The 23,299-nt window shown below is 39.4% G+C and overlaps 1 protein-coding gene and 1 long non-coding RNA gene across 2 annotated transcripts in view; one reads left to right on the top strand and one right to left on the bottom strand.

Moving 5' to 3' along the window:
• The window catches only part of LOC110077687 (contactin-4), a 546,252-nt gene that overhangs the window by 31,906 nt on the left and 491,047 nt on the right, over nucleotides 1–23,299 (top strand). Inside the window, exon 2 of the mRNA XM_078385216.1 lies at nucleotides 19,578–19,663. The gene's annotated coding sequence lies outside the window, so the exon portion shown is untranslated. The remainder of the gene's footprint in view (nucleotides 1–19,577; nucleotides 19,664–23,299) is intronic.
• On the bottom strand, nucleotides 16,542–21,516 carry LOC144586662 (uncharacterized). Its single transcript, XR_013541606.1, has 2 exons — nucleotides 21,441–21,516; nucleotides 16,542–16,614 (listed from the first exon to the last, which is right to left on the bottom strand). It is a non-coding gene; the product is annotated as an uncharacterized LOC144586662 (long non-coding RNA).

The following is a 23,299-nucleotide window of genomic DNA, read 5'->3' on the forward strand; positions in this document are numbered from 1 at the left end:
TAATTTTGGCCTAACGCTGTTCTGCCATATTTGAAATGTTGTGCTGCTGTTGTTTGACACTGATTTAATTTGCTTGTATGTTTATTGTGGCACTACTGGGGTGGTAAGTAAGTAAGTAGATATTTCAAACCCAGAAGTGACTATGTCAGGCCAGTAAGAAAGAAAGAAAGAAATCAAAATAAACATTAGAGGTGTGTTGAGCAGACAAGGTGCTACAGCCACTTTGGGTGCCTTTCAGGGACACATGGGCTCATTGGCCACACTTTGTTTTCCTCTTTTTAAAAAGAAATGGTTTGAATTATGTAACTATAAGCTGCCCATAACTATAATGTGTGCATTTTAAACGTGTGTGTGTGTGTGTGTGTGTGTGTGTGTGTGTGTGTGTGTGTGTGTGTGTGTGAGTGAGTGAGTGAGTGAGTGAGTGAGTGAGTGAGTGAGTGAGTGAGTGAGTGAGTGAGAGAGAAGGGTAAATCACAGATTATTCCTGGCCTTCATTCTTCCATGTTCAAAGCAGACTAATTTCTGTTGTCCATCAAGTGTGCAAAAAATTTATTGGCGTTTGTTTGTCTGTTGAATTGCATGCATTGCTATAATGCTGCTCACTACGCTATAAGCTACTTATATGGATGCTGGTAACATTGTAAATAATGTCTGTTGCACCTTGCAATAACATTCAGAATATTCCTCTCAGTTAAATTGCCCCCACCATCATTTACTCATGCTGGCCAACTGGCTACCTGTGGACAAATGGTTTAAGTCTGCTCCTGAAAAACTGAAATTGTCAAAGAAGATGATGTATTGTCAGAATGGAAAACTGATTTCACATTGCGAAACTTTTTTGACTGGTTCTGTGACTCATGAGTTGACAGAACATTGTACTGTATAGATAGGATAATGTATTTATAGTACTTTATTTATTTATTTATTTATTTATTGGACTTATATACCGCCCCATAGCGCTACAAGCACTCTCCGGGCGGTTTACAATTTAATTATACAGGCTACACATTGCCCCCCCAGCAAGCTGGGTACTCATTTTACCGACCTCGGAAGGATGGAAGGCTGAGTCAACCTTGAGCCGGCTACCTGGGATTTGAACCCCAGGTCATGAGCACAGTTTCAGCTGCAGTACAGCGTTTTAACCACTGCGCCACGAGGCGTGGAAATCCAATTATGTATCTTAAAGTTCCTTTTGCTGTTGAACATGAGCTTGCAATTTTCGTCCTATGTTATCAATTTTTTCGGTCCTCTGCTTTCGTTTTTGTAAGCTTGGGAAAATTCTGTTGCTATTGTTTTCCTGGAAATACAGTACAAAAAAAATATTCTATGTGAACAAAGCCTTATTTTGTCTCCTTGATTGCCACATTCAGTAATCTGTCTTGGGTTTAAGATTCTCAAGTTTTCTTGTCTTCTTTATAGCTTTAGTTTATTTTTATTGTCATGTGAACATCGAGTTTAATTTTACAAGAATAAGCACTGTAAATGTTCTCTTATCCCCATTTATTACTGACTCTCATGATAGCACCCAAGTAGTTTTCCTTTGTTTCCTGAATCGTCTGATTAATATTGTATGTTTATCTCATTTGTCATGGTATTCAGAGTTTAACTGCTTTGTTGATAATCTTCAATCCATTTCTTGTTCAGAACACTGGCCGTGCTTTCTGTGAACAGGCTATTTCCCAGTATTTACTGTGATCCATTGTGGAGAAGAGCAGGATGGTGTTTATTTTACTAAGTGTTCCACCGAATTCTGTTATCAGTTCTAGCTTTTATCATTAAAAATAACCCAGAGATCCAACTTGATATTCAACTTTTGAAGGGAGTATTACCATCTTGATCCTTGGAAGAGACTTCCCTTCCAGGTTTTTTTTTGGGGGGGGGGGTCAGCTGTAGATAAATGTTTGTGCTAAATGATTTAGACTAGAATTTACTATGGAATAGAAAAACTGGGGAAGAATGAGAACATTTTTGCAAAGCCCTTCTTAATAAAAGTCTGCTAGATTTTGATTAATCAGGAAGTAGAGATGTGTATTCTCTGTCTTTGGCTTATTTTACGGTCTTCCTTCAAAATCTTATACAGACAGAAACCAGATTTCAATTTTATCCAGATTGAAACATTGCCAGACTGTTTATATAGAGACAGTATCATTATCTATATCGGTATTCCATTTTTATTTAGTTGACCGGATCCTTGACTGTTCTTTCACAAGACTGACTGAAATAAATGAAAATAAAACCCATGCAGTTGTTTATAGTTTTCTGTATGCTGAGTTCTTCTTAGACTTTAGTGACATTTGTAACTATGACATCATTGTGCCCATTGTCTTTTTTTGCTAAAATTATTTGCCCATGTTCAGGCTTAACAAGTCATGATCCCAACTGCCTACACCTTAGAGCCATTCAGTTTTTTTTTTAATTAACACAGTAAAACTAAGCACCTGTGTTTCTAAATGTTGGGTATTCACTGTATTTCATACACCCTGAAAGCAACTGTTGTGATATATTGTGGTGGTAGGGCTCTGACTGAAGTCCATTTCTTCACAAATACAGCCCAAGAAACAAAGTGTTCTGCTGCTATTGGAAGAATTGTTGAACACTGGGCTACATGCTCTTATCAGCCCAGCAATCCTTCCCTTTTGTTATAGTGTAAATTTGTGTTCATTATCAACTGTACTGCCCTTGTAGTTTTATGTAAGGGTTAGGGAGACATATTGGGTAACTATGTGTACATTTTTCCCACTGCTTGGTCTACTTTGGGGATAGGTTGGTCTGCTAATTTTGACAACAATCAGAGAACATAATTGTTAAAGTGAACCAGCCTGTCCTCAGTGTGTTCCTACTTGCACCTTTCAGGGTCCCTGTCATAGACTACACTTTTTTAGTCATGAGTAGGATTGCTCCATTTTGATTTGTTCCCAGCATGTGTACTCATTGAGACTGAACCAATGTGGAGCTTTCTGCTTTAAAAACTCCCCAATATCATTATTGTCTTAAACAGACAACTTGAACACTTAATGATATTGGAAAATTGGAAAAACTTCCTTCCTCTGCTCCTCCGTGGAGTAGAGGGAGTGGGAGAAGTGTTTAAAAAATAACCCACACAATTAGAACAGCACTATTATGCTGTATCTTTTTGATTTTTTTTAATGGAAAGCTTCCGTGTGGAAGCAGAAAGGGAGAAGGGCTTTGTTTGTTTGTTTGTTTTCTTTTCATTTCTTAAAGGAAGCAGAACAAATAAGGTTGATTGAAGTGTGTATGCTGTGTAGATGCAAAGATCACATCATCTCTATTTGGTCTTAGGCGATGCTATTTAGCATGTACCAGCCAGCTCCAAATGAGTCATTTATCCAAGCCCATGGACCTCTTCCTGATTTTGGCAGTAGGATGCAGTATTGATTTTATTTCTACATGCATGATTGACATACAGCATAATTATGTGCATGTTGTACCCTGGGGATTATATCAAAACTATATTATAAATCACAGTGTACACATACATACATACATACATACATACATACATACATACATACATACATACATACATACATACATACATACATACATACATACATACATACATACATACATACATACATACATACATACATACATACATACATACATACATATGTTACATACAGCACTGATGTTACCTGTCTGTCATGGGTTTGGAGGGAAAGTTCCATCCTATGGGGAGTGGAAGGCGGGACATCAGGAGGAGGGGCTGTACTGTATATATATGTGAAGCCTGTGTGGTGAAGTTCAGACGCTGGGATGTGACGAAGCAGCAGCTGGGAAGAAGAAGCTGGTGTGGGAGTCTGTGTGTCAGACAGGGTACTACTGTGTGTCAGAGTACCAACCTGACAGGTTCAGGTGTCTGTTGGTTAGCCAGAACTGATAGGTTCAGGGTCTGTGCTTCAAGTTAAGGGTTCTGTGTGAACCAAACTGTGTGTATGTATGAGTGAAACTAAGCCACGTTACTAAATCTTATTCACCTGATCATTTTATTTTCCCTGTGTGTGATTTAAATAAACCTTGTTCTTTTATTTGTTTAAAAATCCATCCCTGGTCTGTGTGACTTCTTATAGGGAATGGTTGGTGGCAGCTTAGTTAACGTGTGGCAGATCCCAGTAGGTCTGGGTTTGTCACATTGATTGGTGTCCAGCGTGTGGGATACGACTGGTCCAGTTGTCCAGCGGTCCAGCAAAGCCTTGGCAAGTGTGCCCAGAGCAAGGGGGGTCTAGTCAGGGACAATCTGAGGCGCGTAGGTAATCTTCTAGGTGTACCTCACGGGGAGGTGCGCTAGTAGAAGAACGTGCCAACTGGGGAGACTAGATTAGGGTGCTCTGAGGCAGCCTGTTTTTGGCGGGAAAAAAAACTGAGGCAAAACTGTGTAGTAGCAGTGATCTAGCCTGCCTGCTGAGAGGCCCAGCAGAGGGGGGTAGACTCTAATTCGCTACAGTTGCAAGTTAGTGCTGAAGGAACAGCAGCAATCTATAGAAGGCTGTTTCTGAGGCAAAAGGAAAAAAGTCGTCGTTTTATTTTGAGGCTTGACTTTTTAAAGCAGCCTGTTCTGAGGGGGGATTATGCCCTTGACTCGAAGCCAAATGGCAGAAATGGGTGAAGTGAAAGACCCCCAGGTTGACCAAGGTTCTGAGGATGAATTTGGCTCAGTGCAAGGTGACAGCACGGGAGAACAAAACCCAGAACTCAGAAAAATACTCCTAGCCCAACAGCATGAACTGAGGATGAGGCAATTTGAAGTGGAGGAGAGGGAAAGAGAGAAACAAAGGCAATTTGAATTAGAGAGAGAGAGAATGGAAAAGGAGGAAAGGTTAGAGAGAGAGAAAATTGCTCTGGAAAAAGAAAGGATGGCGTTTGAATTAAGAAAATTGGAAATGATGAACCAGAACAATAATAACAATAGGGATTCTGAGGGAGGCCAATTGTCTAAAGCTGACCTGAAGAAATTCCCTGTGTACCACAAGGGAGATTGTCCTGAGGTGTTCTTTTCCTTAGTGGAAAGAGCGTTTGTGGACTTCTCAGTGAGGGAAACTGAGAAGATGACCATCATGCGATCTTTAATCAGTGGTAGCCTGGCTGAGGTCTATGCCGAGATGCCTGAGGAACTGATGAAAGATTTTGCAGAGTTTAAAAAACTGGTGTTTGCAAGACATGGGATAAATGCGGAACAGCTGAGACAAAGATTTAGGTCAATCACCAAGAAGCCAGAGCAGACTTTTACCCAAGTGGGGGCTCAATTGGTGAGGCTGCTTGAGAAATGGCTATCTCAGGAGGGGACAGAGACCTTTCAACAGCTTAAAGATTTGATAGCGCTGGAACAGTTCTATTCAGTCCTGCATGGGGAATTGAAATTCCAGGTGAGGGAAAGGAAACCAAAATCTGTGGTAGAAGCAGCCGAGATCGCAGATTTTATTTCGCAAATAAGAAAGCCCTTGGGTGAGGGGAAATCTGTAGGTAAACCCAAAGAAACCTACAGCAAGTACTCTCAGGGACCAGGGAAAAGCCAGCAAGGGGGAGGGGCCCATGGTGAAGGGAAGCCCTCAGACATGAAACCAAGACCTCAGATTTTGGAGGGAAAACCAAAACAAGATGAGAGAGACTCAAAATACACCAGAAAATGTTATTTCTGTCAGGGAAAGGGCCATCTAATCTCAGAGTGTGAGAAATTAAAGCAGCTAAAAGGAATTGTGCCTCAGGAGTCGAGTGGAACCAAGCCAAAAGCTGTGTTCTGTGTCCAGAAAGAGCAAGGCTCATTGTCACTGAGGGAGCCTGTTGCCATGGCGACTCAATCTGGAACAGCTACATCTGCTGATCAGGCTAAGGAAAATGGTCCTCTTGTGGAGGTCAAGCGATGCTTGCTCGTGAGAACAGATTCTCAATTGTTTGAGACAGCAGGGGTGGACGTAGGAATACTTGGCCATCAGTATCGGGGGCTGCGGGACACTTGTTCTCAGGTGACCCTGTGCCATCCAGATATTATTCCTAGGGAATATCTAATCCCAAATGAGAGCATGAAGGTGGCAGGGATTGAGGGGCAGGTGATCTCACTGCCAGTCGCGGAGGTACCTGTCAACTTTCAAGGCTGGAGGGGAGTTTGGCGGCTAGCAATTTCATCGACTCTGCCAGCAGCCGTGCTCGTGGGAAATGACCTGGCTGAACATGTGAAACGGGTGCTAGTGATTACACGTTCACAAGCCACCACGGGGACAGTTCAGGGGGGTAATGATGAGCCAGAGACGGAAGCAGAGGGGAGTTCAGAAGCTGTGGTGGAAACCTTAACCACAGACAGCAGATTTGGACAGGAGCAAAAGGCAGACGCCACTCTCCAAAAGTGTTTTGAACAGGTGACTGACGCCCAGCTAACACCTGAAACCCCAGTGAGATTTCTGGAGAAAAAGGGGATTTTATATAGAGAGACCCTGAGGAATATCTCAAAAGGGGGAGATGGGATCAGAAGTCAGCTAGTGGTGCCTGAAAAGTATCGCCCCATGATCTTACAAAGGGGGCACTCTGACATGTTTGCTGCACACTTAGGGGTGAACAAAACACAGCAGAGAATCACACAGAATTTTTACTGGCCTGACATAGGGAAGCAGATCAGGGAGTTCTGTAAACAATGTGATGTGTGTCAAAGGCAGGGGAATAGCCGCGATAGGACCAAAGCAAAGTTGTGCCCTTTGCCTGTGATTGACACTCCGTTCAAATGCATAGGGGTGGATATTGTGGGACCTTTGCCCAAGGCCACAAAGAGGGGGAACAGGTTCATTCTCACAATTGTGGACCATGCCACGAGGTACCCTGAAGCCATACCCTTGACTAACATTGAAACTAACACAGTGGCAGATGCCTTGGTGGGGTATATGTCCAGGATGGGATTTGCCTCAGAAATAATCACAGATTTGGGCGCATCGTTCACGTCAAAGCTCATGAAACGCTTATGGCAGATCTGTGGAATTAAGCACAAGGAAACTACTGCCTATCATCCGGAAAGTAATGGGTTAACTGAGAAGTTCAATGGGACTCTAATGCGCATGATTAGGGCTTACTTGGCAGAGAATCCAAACAATTGGGACCAGAAGCTGCAATCCCTTTTGTTTGCTTATCGATCAGTGCCACAAGCCAGTACCGGGTTCAGTCCGTTTGAACTTTTATTTGGGAGAAGGGTGAAAGGGCCCCTTGATTTGATCAAACAAAATTGGGAGCAGATCACCCAGGATGACCCACAAGACGTTGTGACATACATAGACACCTTGATGAATGACCTAAAGAGAAACCTAGAGCCAGCAGTAGAGACCCTGCAAGCTCAAAAGGTCAGAAAGAAAGTTTGGGATGACCAGGAAGGCAGGGAGAGGCACTTTAACCCAGGGGAGGGAGTGCTTTGGCCTAGGTCCTGTAAAGAGAGCAAGTGTCAGCTGGGTAGCCCAGAAAGAAAATACTTGGGTCACATGGTAGGGGGAGGAGTGATAAAACCCCTAGAGGCCAAAATAGAAGCAGTTCGTGATTGGCCTAGACCCACCACCAAGAGAAAAGTCAAATCATTTCTTGGGTTGGTGGGCTACTACAGAAAGTTCATCCCGAGGTTTAGCGAGATTGCGGCTCCGCTGACCGATCTGACGAGGAAGAAGGCTGATGACCGCATCCCGTGGACCAGCGACTGTGAGGAGGCGTTCCAGAGGTTGAAGCAGGCGCTAATCAACTATCCAGTGCTGCGTGCTCCAGACTTCGACCGGGAGTTCATCATCTACACCGATGCGTCTAACAGCGGGGTAGGAGCAGTTCTGTGCCAGGAGGATGAGAATGGTGACCAGCATCCAGTGTCCTACCTGAGTAGGAAACTTCAAAAAGGTGAGAGACATTTGGCAACCGTGGAGAAGGAGTGTTTGGCCATAGTCTACGCGATCCAGAAGGCCAAGCCTTACATCTGGGGAAGACATTTTGTTCTGTGCACTGACCATTCACCACTGCAATGGTTAAAGACAATGAAAACCCACAATAGCAAACTTATGAGGTGGGCTTTAAATCTACAGGACTATGACTTTGAAGTGAAGGTGGTCAGAGGGTCAGTGAACTGTGTTGCTGACGCCTTGTCAAGGAGACCCGAAGACTGAAGACGGCGAAAGAAACATGGACTATATATATATTGATGACAAAAAGTTAAATGTACCTGTTTTTGAATTTGGTTTGTATGAATAAAGGTAAATTGATGTAATGTATATGGTAAATGTTTAAATGCCTAATTGATATGGTTAACTTAGAATGTAAGTATAAGTAAGTATGATATTGTATGTATAACTGTTTTTGTGTGTTTTATCCAGGTTGTTTTTTGGGAAAAAGCACCTTAGCTTTCCCCCTACAAAACAACTTATAAAGAGGGGAGGTGTTACATACAGCACTGATGTTACCTGTCTGTCATGGGTTTGGAGGGAAAGTTCCATCCTATGGGGAGTGGAAGGCGGGACATCAGGAGGAGGGGCTGTACTGTATATATATGTGAAGCCTGTGTGGTGAAGTTCAGACGCTGGGATGTGACGAAGCAGCAGCTGGGAAGAAGAAGCTGGTGTGGGAGTCTGTGTGTCAGACAGGGTACTACTGTGTGTCAGAGTACCAACCTGACAGGTTCAGGTGTCTGTTGGTTAGCCAGAACTGATAGGTTCAGGGTCTGTGCTTCAAGTTAAGGGTTCTGTGTGAACCAAACTGTGTGTATGTATGAGTGAAACTAAGCCACGTTACTAAATCTTATTCACCTGATCATTTTATTTTCCCTGTGTGTGATTTAAATAAACCTTGTTCTTTTATTTGTTTAAAAATCCATCCCTGGTCTGTGTGACTTCTTATAGGGAATGGTTGGTGGCAGCTTAGTTAACGTGTGGCAGATCCCAGTAGGTCTGGGTTTGTCACAACATACATACATACATACATACATACATACATACATACATACATACATACATACATACATACATACATACATACATACATACATCAAAAGAGATATAGTTAGTGTGCATATAAATCCACATAGAGCAGCAGAGAGATGAGCTGCATATATGGAAGTTAATTATGTAAGAAATTACATATACTGAATTCATAGTGGGAGAAGTCAAAGCAGTGTAAGCAGATACAATGCTGAATCCCGTACTTCTCTGGAAGCATAAACTCCTGCCAGGATTATGTGTGAACTATATCTGAGAATCTTTCAGCACAGATTTTTAAATTACTTTGCACCTCATTTATTTGGTATGTGAATTTAACACTCTCACCCTGCATTCTCCTGAATTTGCTTCCTGTTTAATCTAGCATCCTTCTTTTTAAAACTTGCATTTCCCATGACCAAATCTTGTGTTGCTTCCAGACTTGATTTATTCAGAAAAAAATATTGTGCTCCAGCTCCTCTAATTCTGCAAACAGTTTGGGCTTATGTCCCTTTTTCCTGCCATATGGAATCTGTTTGGAAGCTGTTGATGACTTCCTTATGTATTCCAGATCTAGGAGTTAACCTTGTAGTTGTGGTTTTACTAGACGGTAAGAAAATGCTCAGGAAACATGCAGAAGATGAATAATGAACAAGAGTTGCTTGACATTACTATCCTGCATTTCTTTCCTTTTTTCTTTCAGTGGCACTACTATAGCTTCTCACTAGACATAATACAACCATTGTATAATCATACATCATGTTCTCATATGCTCTTCACCTTATCACATTCTGTGTCAGTAGCATTGACTCCTTTATCTGGTGTTGTATCTCTAATCTTTCTCAGCGTGAGTGCCAGAAGCAAACATGTTTGTGCTGCTATTGATTGGCTTACTCTGTTGAGCCTGTGTATTGTTCTTCTCCAGGAGATGGGAATTCTCTTGGGATAATCTTTCAATTGTTATATTTCACTACAATTTGAATTTCAGTTTTGTACTTACATCTAGTTTAATTGGTTTAAAATACATACTTTAATAATGTAAGAGCACTGACACTATTAATGTGTCCTGGAGCTGGAGGAAGGAACTATAGCCATATGAAACAAAGCATACTATTCTTTTAAAAAATGTCCTATTTTTATTTTATTTTAGGTAGATGTTACAGCATAATTGAAATCTGGAAGGGCTTCCATCTTGAGATATTTGGACAGTGTCAGCTTCTTGGAAAATTCATTCATTCCTGCATCTTCAGTACTTCAGTTAGGGTCATTCTCTTTCTCCTGCATCGTTCCTTAGTTTCCACTGTACATCCCAAGAGGGTTATTAATGCTGATTTTCTTCAAGCACATGTCAGCTGCCATGTATTCCACAATTATACCTCTGACACCAGGCTCCAATATTCTTGTCTCTGTCTTTATTTGGGGAAGGCTTCTAGAAAATGGATTTTAAGCATGCGAGACTAGCCTTTTAGTGTAGCCTGGCAATGGAAATAATAATGCAGTCTACTTTAAAATGCACTATGTAATTCCATCCTTTTCATTCAACAGAAATTATGTGACAAATGAGAGAGCTTGCTGTATGCGTTATTATGTTGAGATTCTTTCCAGAAGAGAAAGGCAAGGGTAGAGAAAACAGGACACCCAGACATAAAATATTCTAGATTAAAATCCACCCAGCTCTCTAGGCTAAGGATAACAAATATTCACACATTCTCTCATCAATGAAAAGCATAATTGAACTCTGGAACACTGATACATTGAGACACCCCACTGAAAAGACAGTTATCGGCTACAATACTTTTCAAATGTCCAGCACTTTTTAAAAAAAAAAACAAACAGTGTTGGTGTTAATAAAAACCCAGATGAAACAAAAAAAAATCTATGAATGTTGTGCAAACCTTTTTGTGATTTGGATACAGAATTTTTGTGTGAAAAAAATGTACAGTATGTGGATTTTTCACAAAAAGGATGCTAAAATGCTCAAAATGCACAAAAGTTCAGATAATTTCAACCAAAGTGAATAAATGTTTGTTCTTCTGCTCTTACTTGGGAACAGAGCATATAAATATCAGATAGTTTTAATTAAGACATGTTATAATGCACGGATCTCATGTTGGTTTTGGGATTACATTCTAATAATATAATATAACATGATTTATTCGAATTCTGTATTATATAATACCTGTGTATATACACACACACACATAGTCAGTAAGATCCAACAGTTCTTGGAATGAGACCTCAATTTTATGGGGTTCCATAGGTTTCTCTACAGATTATTTCAGTTTTCTGATATGGGATACAGAAAAACAACAAACGTGATCAACCCTGTTTTTGAACTCTGAGGGGAGTTTTGACTGGTGCTGCCCCCACTTCAATATGCTGTTAAATTTGGATTTACATTTTATGGTCAAAATAAATTTTAGTTCTAATGCGTAACATGCCATTCTTTTTCTTTTTCCTTATTCAAAAGTACAGGAGGAAGTTTCTTCATATTAAACATTCAAATATAAAATGATTTTGATTTTTCAAGTGTGAAGATAAAGTTCATTATAATTTAAACGTTTATTTATATGGATGATGGGAAACTTTTCCTTTCCACCTTCCTATTTAAAGGTCTATTCATGCAGGTGTTTAATTTTTTTTAACTAATACCATTGAAAATCTGAAGCACATAAACAAATTAGACTCCTCCAAAGAGCATTTAGATGCCAAATATATATAGATAGTGCAAGGCTGTATTTGGAGGCACATGCTCCATTTATTCATTATAACTGTGAAAGCTTAAATGCAGAAACATACAGTGCTGTTTTGTGTAGCTGTCATTGCAGCACTTTTGCTAAACATTTATCATGTTCATTCAAACATATATTTGAATAAAGCAAATAGATGTACTTTGTCAAGACACTGTGAGGGTATTTCTTTCTGAGAAATGTTCAAAAGAGTCCAAGAATGTAACTGGAAAGAAAGTTATCAATCTCAATATGTCTTAAGTCAATATTAATCCTAATAAAGCACAATATACTCTTAGGAAAGCTATTACAGTTTGAGAAATAAGTTGGCACAGAACATTCCAGTTACTTTTGAAGTAACCCTCAAACTGTTATCCTGTGATTTATCAAGTAGTACATAAATATGGTTATAATCCTACAGTGTTATCTCTTAGTAGAGATTTGTTGCCCAACAAGTGATAGCTTAAATGTTGAGCCAGCAGTTTATGGACAAGTGCAAATATTTTGATAGATACCATATGGGTACATCTGTACCTTGGCTTTCCAGAAGTGATGTCCTTAAAGCAACACATTTCTTTTAGATGGGCTTACAGAGAGCACAGGTTCAATACCAGCAACTTAGTGTCCGAGTTGCTATTTTTATACTTTCTTATAGAAGGAAAAATTATAGCTGAAAAACCTTTCCTTTACAAGAAAAACTTGTCCTTCTAACTGTTCTCCCTGTCTTCTGCATGTACATGAAAAGGTCATTATAGTGTTTATAAATTTTAAAAGTCTACATGCAATACAGAGCTGTGCACGAGAGCTTCAAATGGGAAAAAATTTCATGAAATGGAAGGTGACTTCTTTCATAAATCATGTAATAGCCCCTTCTAGTGCTAGGAACAAGAAGTCTTTATATATGGCAAATCACTTCCATTTGTCCACAGGCATGATCAAATTGCCAAGCTAATTAGGAATTACTAATACTTTCATTGAAGTGAAAGTGAAAGGAAGTGAAAGTGAAAGGAAGTGAAAGTGAAAGGAAGTGAAAGGAAAGTCTGATGCTGCGAAGAAAAATACTGCATAAGAACCTGGAATGTAAGATCTATGAACCTGGGTAAGCTGGATGTGGTCAAACAGGAGATGGCAAGAATAAAAATTGACGTCCTGAGCATCAGTGAACTAAAATGGATGGGAATGAGAGAATTCAATTCAGACGATTATTATATCTACTATTAGGAATAGACCTCAACAGATGGGAAACCCTGACATCTGAGCATTCAGCCTGGAGGCAGGCACTGCATCACGGCCTCTCCCAATTTGAAGAGACCCTTGCCCAGCAGGCCGAGGCAAAGAGGAAGTCACAAAAGCAGCAAAACCAGGGAGCTCGACAGGGGACAGATTGGATTTGTCTTCAGTATGGAAGGGATTGTCACTCTCGAATTGGCCTCCTCAGCCACACTAGACACTGTTACAAGTCCTCCATATAGAGCACGTTACCATAGTCTTTCGAGACTGAAGGATGCCTAACTAATTGAGGGCAAGAATCCCACAGAAGAAATGGAGTAGCCCTCATAGACAACAAAACAGCGGGAAACACTGTACTGGGATACAATCTCAAAAAGGATAGAATGATTTCAATACGAATCCAAGGCAGACCTTTCAACATCACAGTAATCCAAGTTTATGCACCAACCACCAATGCTGAAGAGGCTGAAATTGACCAATTCCATGAAGACTTACAACACCTTCTAGAACTAATACGAAAGAAAGATGTTCTTCTCATGATAGGGGACTGGAATGCTAAAGTAGGGAGTCAAGAGGTAAAAGGAACAACAGGTAAGTTTGGCCTTGGTGTTCAAAATGAAGCAAAGGCTAATAGAGTTTTGTCAAGAGTACAAGTTGGCCATCACAAACATTCTTTTCCAACAACACAAGAGGTGACTCTACACATGGAGATAACCAGATGGGCAATACCGAAATCAGATTGATTGTGTTCTCTGCAGCCAAAGATGGAGAAGCTCTATACAATCAGCAAAGACATGATCTGGAGCTGATTGTGGCTTTGATCATCAGCTTCTTATAACAAAACTCAAGCTTAAACTGAAGAAAGTAGGAAAAACCACCGGGCTAGTCAGGTATAATCTAAACCAAATCCCTTATGAGTACACAGTGGAAGTGAAGAACAGATTTAAGGAACTCAATTTGGTGGACAGAGTGCCTAAAGAACTATGGATGGAGGCTTGTAACATTGTACGGGAGGAAGCAATAAAAACCATCCCAAAGAAAAGGAAATGCAAGAAAGCAAAGTAGCTGTCCAACAAGGCCTTACAAATAGCAGAGAAGAGAAGGGAAACAAAATGCAAGGGAAATAGGGAAAGTTACAGAAAACTGAATGCAGACTTCCAAAGAATAGCAAAGAGAGAGAAGAGGGCCTTCTCAAATGAACAGTGCAAAGATATAGAGGGAAATAATATAAAGGGAAAAACCAGAGATCTGTTCAAGAAAATTGAGGATATTAAAAGAACATTTTATGCAAAGATGGTAGGAACCTCACAGAACCAGAAGACATATTCAAATGATACCACTCTGGCAGAAACCGAGGAGGAATTAAAGAACCTCTTAATGAGAGTGAAAGAGGAGAGCACAGAAAATGATCTGAAGCTCAACATCAAAAAACTAAGATCATGGCCACTGGTAACATCACTTCCTGGCGAATAGAAGGGGAAGATATGGAGGCAGTGACAAATTTTACTTCCTTGGGCTCCCTGATCACTGCAGATGGTGACAGCAGCTACAAACTTAATACACGCCTGCTTCTTGGGAGGAAAGTGATGTCAAACCTAGACAGCATCTTAAAAAGCAGAGACATCACCTTGACGACAAAGGTCCGCATAGTCAAAGCTATGGTTTTTCCTGTTGTGATGTACAGAACTGAGAGTTGAACCATAAAGAAAGCTGACTGCTGAAGAATTGATGCTTTTGAATTGTGGTGCTGGAGGAGACTCTTGAGAGTCCCCTGGACTGGAAGGAGATCAAACCTATCCATTCTGAAGGAAATCAACCCTGAGTGCTCACTGGAAGGACAGATCCTGAAGCTGAGGTTCAAATACTTTGGCCATATAATGAGAAGAGAAGACTCCCTGGAAAAGACCCTGATGTTGGGAAAGTGTGAAGGCAAGAGGAGAAGGTGATGATAGAGGACAAGATGGTTGGACAATATCATCGAAGCGACCAACATGAATTTGACCCAACTCTTGGAGGCAGTGGAAGACAGGAGGGCCTGGCGTGCTCTGGTCCATGGGGTCACAAAGAGTCAGACATGACTTAACAACTGAACAACAAAATGCTTTTCATTCCACAACATTACAGTAATAATTTCAAGGGCATTATATCCAAAGTCATATCCTCATCCGATTGGTATGTACTCCAATAATGAAGAAATAAATATCCCCCCCCACCCCAATCTGTCTTTCTAAATGCACAATAGAATTTTGCTAGAGTTCTTAGTTGAACTGGTGAAACACAAAGTAAAGGAATGTTACTGTTGTTCTCCCATAAAATGAGGCAAGACCATTACACCTACTTTCACACATTGATAGATTTCAGGAAGATAAATTTGGAGGAGTAGGCCAGGTGTCAATGGCATTGTTGCTCTTCACCTAAGAGAATGGCTGTGTTGCTGTTTGCAGCCAGCAATTTTTCCACCTTCTGATAAGGAAAGGCTTCCTCTTTGCCTCATAGTCTGTGCCTCACAGTGGGGCATGCCTCCTCCCTCCTCTCCCCCCTTCCTCTATCTTCAGGACCTACCATCACCAGAGCAAGTGAGGAAATGGATGAGGCATGTTTGGTTCTGGCTGTTGTCTTCTAAGAGGGAGAAAAGGTTAAACTTGAATTAGAGCTACAATCATCTTAAAACAGTTATCATAAACATAGGATAAAAACTCAGGCAAAATAGAAAAGCAACTGGGATAAAGTAGAGGAGATCACCAGGTTTTAAACATGCTCATACTCATGTGCAGACAAATGCATATTTATGCCTTTCTCGACATGATGAAGATTCAGATGTTGACATCTGAGATTCAGGTTGATATATTGCTTAACACATATATGCAAGAACAGGCTAAGACTGTTTTGTCTAGTCTGTTGACAGTTGTTGTTTACTGATATTGTTACATTCTATCAAGTCACCTCTAATTATGGCAACACTATGAATGAGAAATCTCCAAAATGTCCCAACTTTTAGTCCACTGTTAGCATAGATTGAGAGAGTGTTTGCATCTTGTGTAATTCAGCATCTTCTCTGTTCTTCTCCTTGTCTGACCTGGAGTTTTTTTGGGGGGTGGTGGTGGTCTTTCCCCCTTTTTTTGGTGACTGATTAAGACAGCATGATGGCAGTTCCAGATCCACTACAGCTGGCATATTTTTATGTATTTGCAATGATAGGCAGGCAGGTCTATTCTCTGAATTTTCTTAGTCTTACTCAAAGCAGGGATAGGGGTGCTTTGGAAATTTTACTAAACCCAAAATGGCTCATTACAAAGACTGGCTTTTAGTGATCAGTTCTTTGATAGGATCAGGGGAGTCTGATCCATATAGAAGCTGTTACATTAATTCTTTGAACTGGTTGTAAATAAGCATTGTATATCTTTAAAGAGAATAAGTACTAGGCCATGTTCCTCACTGAGTATTTTGAGAATAAAACCTGTGCTTCACTTTCTACATCTGTCTCAATTTATGTTTCTAGCTGTTGAAATATTTGTCTTAACAAATTCACATATCAGATAATCACTGTGAGCTAGTTTAATATGCTTACTTCATTAAGGGTAAAAAATATTTGAAGTACAAGGAATGGGTCCACTGTGAATCCTTATTCCCAGTCATGCCAGCCTCTTTTCTTCAGTGTGACATGTGGTTCCCTCTCCTCCACCAGGTTGCTCATCTTCCACCCAGTTTTCCTAGGCCTGAAGAAGAGATTAGACAGAGAAAAAGAAAGAAAGAAAGAAAGAAAGAAAGAAAGAAAGAAAGAAAGAAAGAAAGAAAGAAAGAAAGAAAGAAAGAAAGAAAGAGAAAATCACTTGTATGACAAATCATGTGCAGGATTTCACTGTAAATTCAAAGCTTTCTCCTTGATTCCTTTGCAGATGCAAACTGAATTTTGATAGTAAGGCAGACAAAATGTGGCTCTCCAGAGTGGCTGTATTGGCTATGATATGAATAGTTTAGCAGCATTTGGAGAACCACATTTCTACGAGCAGCTTTATCTTAAATATTCAGGCATTATACCAACAAGCTTATGTATCAGGTGAAGCTTGCTCCCTTCTTAATGCTTCTTCACAAATCAGGAGACAAGGAAACAAAGAAGAGGGCTGTTCCCTTGGTAATTACCAAGACAAATGCCAAATAAGCGTTCTGCTTATTTTTCAGATGCTGACATGTTTTCAGACTCAGAAGTTCCTAACGGATGAATGGGTCCATTTTTCTAATAACCCCTCTGTCTATTGTAAACTGTCTTCTTGCAAAGCACAGATGACTCAAGAGAAGCTGATATGTATAATTCTCACTATATGTATCTGTTTATAGACACACACACACACCTTAATATATGTGTGTAACAAGTCTATATTGTGTGAAAAGTGTGTCATTGTGAAAATCAGACATGGCGTTTCACTGTGAAAAAAGCTGAGCACATGTCTATTTACATATATCAGCAGCAATGCAGTAGTTTTTCATTATATGCTACCTCAGTAAGAATCCTTGTACTAGAATTTGTGCATGACTATGTTGATACAAGCATGTGTAAGAGTCCAATATAGATTGTGACACTGGCTATAGCTGATAATACATACAGCCGATAACAGTTGTAGCTGATTATTTCATACAGAGCTAATTGTATTACGGTATTTATATTATGTTAGCATGAAAGTATGTAGACCTGAAAGAAGATAGTAGTGATACGGAGATTCAAGCAGGTCCATCTCTGAGTCCTCACTCCACTAGGGGTATAGGTGTTGATATTAGGATTTCTAGTCCTGGACACACTGTAAACACATGCAGTTGAACATACTTAAGGCACTTTCTACCCATATCTCCGACTTCCTTTGAGTCTCACATGCTTTCAGACTGAATGCCTGCCTATGGCTACTGACCCTTTGAGATGTTTGCAGGCAGTTTTCTGAATCCCGATTTCTTAGGAAATTAGTTAAGCTGTTCCCATGTTTTGTCTTACACCAAATTAATAATAATGTGTATCATATGTTAGCCATACTTTGAGTAGGCATGTTAAAATCAATGACCTGAATTCTGTTAATCTTCATGCTTGCATAAATTTGCCAGGTGTTACACACAGGAAGTACAGATTGTAAAATTCAGTTGCACAGTTGGTCATGCAGTTCCTGACACAATCAACTGTGCAGTGTGGCTTTCTGAATAGCACTTCTGCCTATCATTTGTGTACAATTGAGTTATGCAAGTGTAGCTGCTCAATTGGATTATAGCCAGGGGATTTCACTTTGAGCTAAAGTGAAATGAATCAACTTTTAAAAACTAGAAGGGTGTCTACCGGAGAAACAAAAATACTGATTGGGGATATGAGATTTTACCTGATTTGCATTTCCTGTTGCATCATGTGATCAACGGGAAACCTACAAACTTGAAGTAGTCCATTGCAAATCTGTAATATTCCACACATATTTCTCTATGTAGTCAGGTTCTGTCACAAACCTTGTCACCCCCACTGTTTTCAGTGGTTTTATTCTAATGAATGATTACATCTAAATCAAATATAAGGTGTTTACAGGACAGTGTGAGATAAAGCAAATGAATTGTGTAGGTGTATTGAAACAGCGCCGTCTACGTTGGCTTGGGCACGTCGTGAGAATGGCTGATGGTCGGATTCCAAAAGATCTCCTGTATGGAGAATTAGTGCAGGGAAGCCGCCCCCGAGGGAGACCACAGCTGCATTACAAGGACATTTGCAAGCGGGATCTGAAGGCCTTAGGAATGGAACTCAACAGATGGGAAACCCTGACGTCTGAGCGTTCAGCCTGGAGGCAGGCGGTGCATCATGGCCTCTCCCAATTTGAAGAGACACTTGTACAGCAGACCGAGGCAAAGAGGCAGTCCCGAAACAAGCAAAACCAGGGAGCTGGACAGGGGACAGATTGGATTTGTCTCCAGTGTGGAAGGGATTGTCACTCTCGAATTGGCCTTCTCAGCCACACAAGACACTGTTCCAAGACCTCCATACAGAGCACGATACCATAGTCTCTTGAGACTGAAGGATGCCTACACAAAATGTGTAGGTGCTGAGAGCATTTTAAATCCGACTCCCTATTCTGATAAGTTTATTATGTCTTGGGATAAAAATAGATGTAAAAGCTTTATGTCTATTTTCATTTAGATGCCTCCGATCTGTATTCTGAAGTTTCAAGTCAAGAACTCTGCCTAAATCATTAATGTGTATAATTAATTATTTTCCCCAGAAACAAAGGTACAACTACATCACATTGGTATTTATATCTTCACTCCTTTTGAGGTGCAAGTAGGACCTTTTAATTATGTTACACAGTGATGGGCAAAATGTGGCCTGTAGACTAAACGTGGTGTCCAGTAACATTTATATGGTCCTCAAAGCATTCAAGTCCTCTCATATCATCCCCCAAAGTAAATAGAATGGAACCATTTTAGTTACTTTCAAGAAAAATAAATCAAAAAAGTACTTTTGGAAACTATAAGAATAACTGATTACTTGTTTGTATCCACCTTGGAACTATTATTTGAATCAATTACCTTTCTTTAAAAGGCAACTTTGCAAGATTTGTAATTAATTACTATTTCTCCATTCTGCATTTATTATGATGGCCAACACTATTCTTCCAGGCATATATTTTTACTGGTCTAAGTGGGAACTTTGTATTCTACCTAGGTATACATATACGATTGGGAGCCTTCGTTAGAGAAACCAGAGTAAGAGCTATCCCATGGACAGTTTAAGAAGTGACTGCAACACAGGTGAGTAATTCCTGAATAAGACAAATTGCAGTGTGTGTGTACTGTAGAAGATAAATTGTTTCTTTATTATCAGGTTGTGTTAACTCAAACAGACATGTTTACTCATGACATGTACTTTAATTCTGATTATTATAACTAACAAATACTTTCTGTATAGACCTACTATATACATACTGGAACTTATGAATAGATCTGGATTAAAATTCAAGATAAATAACAGAAAGTATATGCTGCTAGTTATTGGTCCACAAGAGACTCGTGTTTCTTTAATATCAGGATGCCATAAAATCATGGTATTCTGTTCCTAAATTACCATTACTATTACCATAGCCTTCACTGCCACTGCTACTGTTTCTTCAGCTTTTTATTTTCATATGAATAGAAGTAATATACCATGAAAACAGTTAAAACTAAAACTAAAAAAAAAAACCCCAAAAACTTTCTGTGCAGTATTTACTGTTTCTTTGCAGAGGCCATTGATACGCCTTAATTATATTCAAGTACAACTAAAAAGTCTTCAGCTAACATGAATATAAATGATTTTTACATAGCCTCTTCCTATAAGTAAGTTCTACCATACCTTTGTGCCTAAATGTATAAGCTAACCTTCCTGCCTGCAACATCACTGTAATAACATACCTGCGGAAAGTCCATAGATTAGTAGCAGAGATAAGTTTTTTATATACTTTTAAAAGGTAGAAACAACTCTCTTTGAAACCCTCCTGCTACAATAAGTTGTCAGTTGTGAATAAGAGATGGACCATTATTGTCTATTCCCTATTCTTTGTCTATACGGCGGCTTTCAGATTTCATTTTCATAAGGAACTGATGGCGTAGGGTTTGGTTTATCATATTCTAACCTCTTCTTTGCTGGTACAATTTGATACAGGTTTGAGTTATGCTTGAAACACATATTCCTTTTGTAAGGATTCTAGGTAGAGAGTATAAATGATGCCATGCTATTTGAGATGTGCTTATTTGGGATCTGCTTAATGAAAAAAAAAATATAAACCCCTATCTGAGAGGATTGTTATATGACGCAAGATTCTTAAACAGTTCTGGTGAAGCTGGCCATAACATTTGTCTGAAAGAACAAATGGTCAGATAATCTTAACTGATTAACTGACCTCTTTTTGACAGTGGCTAATGCCGACATTTTAGCCTAATTGAACTGGTCATGTTATTCACTGTTAATATTTAACTGATGAATATTGACATTGTTCTTTTTCAAAATTATTCAAGGCTTTTCTTCCCATCCATCATTTAATCTGTCTTGTGAAAGGGTAGATGATTAAATGATAGACACCCCCAATTTACTGATAAATTATAGAACACATTTCAAATAGAGTTGTGTTCAGTTTTTACCAGTAAAATAAATTAAAATACATTTATCTTCTTTTTGCAGAGACACAAAGGATTATAAAACCAGTTCAGCAAAGTACAGTAATCAATGTTTCCTATGTTGGATATTATCTAGCTAAATATTATTTATAGTTTCACAAAGCCAATTCAGAGCAAGGACCTGGAATTTTGGGCAAAATTAAGAGATGTAAATTATTGCTTGTCTTGTGAGGACAAGGAAATGCAAAATTATTTTTCCATTCCTACAGCAAGGTATCATATTTTCTTTTATGGTGAGAGAAGACAATGCTAATGGAATATCTTTGCACAAACAGAAAAAAATGCATGAAACAATTCTTTGAATTAAAAAACCACACAGCTTGCACAGAATGCTAATAGTCTGTTTGAATTAGTTGTTCTTACGGAGTTTACTCACCAAATCTTCACTTATTCAGTGGGCCTGCTCTAACGTGGCTTCTACAAGAAGTAACATAATTTCAGTCTTTGTGACTGTAGCCTAAATGCAGCATATCCTTTGGGGGATGATGTTCAGAGAGATTCTTTTAAATTTCAGGTTAGTTTAAGTATGCAACCTTTGAAATTTAACAAATTGCCAAGCAAATAGTTCTGTAAGCCATTTCTGATAAGAGATGGCAATCCAAACAAAACGTTTGAACCTTTTGATCAAAATGTTCAAAACCTTTGAATAGGCTATTAAATTGGGACAAAATTTGACATAACATTTGCAGATAGTATAAACTTGCTCTGAGCCAGATTTGCAGAATATTTAACACATACTTTAAAAAAAAAATCTGATTTCTGATTTTAAAAATCATTTCTACCTCCTCACTCTCATTCACACTTAAGCTACTTTTTTGTCAGTTTGCAGCAAATTTCATAGTTATTTTTCATATCCCAACCAAAGCTTCCTCAAAAGGAGGTTGGTTCTTGCTATACATTTTCTTTATTTGAATTTTATCTCACTGGTCCTTTGGAAGATGTGAGAACTTAAGAGATGCTTATTTTACATAGGAAATATTTTCATAAAGTGTGGCTTCACATTCTCTCTGAAGTATTCTGTAGCCATTGCCCAAATGTGTTGCCAGTAACTCAGGAAAATGAGTCTTATTAAGGTGAATGGGTTTTATTTCTGGGCAAGACAGACCAGGACTTGAAACCTACCACAGGCATAAGTGTCTTTGAAAAAATAAACACACATACAAAAAACTATAGGATGAGGACAGTAACAAAAAAGTGTGAGTGAAGTTATGGAAAGGGAGAGGAAGCAAAGGGAGAGAGAACCAACAAGAGAGTCAGAGAGAGAGAGAGAGGTGCCATGGAGAGAGAGAGAGAGAGAGAGAGAGAATAACAGAATAAGAGAATGAGGGAGAGGGAGATAGTGAGAGTGAGGAGCCACAGAGGGAATGAGTATTAAGTAGTCCTTCGCCCTTACCTCTGCCACTATGCCATTAACGGAATGAGGACAGTGAATGAACTCTCAGATTATGAGTAATTTTGGCCATAAAAAAAGCCAGTTACAGTTTGAAAAACATCTTAAAGTCAGCTGAACACCCAGTTTGACAGTTATAGTAGATAGGAGGGACTGATAGTCCCATTGGAATATTGTAAAAGGAGTAAAAGAAGTACAGCTATTCTCTCTGTTATTTTCTCTTAGCCCAGACCCATGTATAGTAACTGTATGAGGTTCTAGTTTGTTTCTGGGCTCAAGGTGTTGCTCTTGGTGTACAACACTTCAAATGATGGGAGCAGGTTATCTGAAAGGCTATATGGCTGCTTAGAATTTCCAATAGAAGGCTTGTCCACTGTCCTACTATCTCATGATACTAGAGTACATGAGACAGGACTTTCTCGGCAGCAGTACTTTTATACCACAACTCCCTCTCACAGAAAGTCAGAAACCTCCACCTTTCTTGTAGTTTTGCTGCACTACTTCATGTGATTTCTCTACTTTTTATATAGAGAATATATATTAGTTTTGAAAGAATGTTCACCCCATTGTTTTAAAAAAATATGTTTTTTTCCTATTATAAATTGGTCTGTGGCCCTGTTATGCAGAAAAGTAATAGGTACATGTTTTACTTATTGGGTCGGAGATAACTTGATCACACATAACAACACATTTCCATCACCCACCCCTCTCCAAATATGTTGAACCATGGTGGTCGAGACACGATGGAAGTTGTAGACCCATAAATATTGAGGATACTAAGTTGAGGAAAAGTGAGTTAGACTGAGAGCAGGTAGACACATCAATGCACAGAACTGTCTGTGCAG

The sequence above is a fragment of the Pogona vitticeps genome, chromosome 2 (assembly GCF_051106095.1).
Source record: "Pogona vitticeps strain Pit_001003342236 chromosome 2, PviZW2.1, whole genome shotgun sequence".
Taxonomy (NCBI): domain Eukaryota; kingdom Metazoa; phylum Chordata; class Lepidosauria; order Squamata; family Agamidae; genus Pogona; species Pogona vitticeps.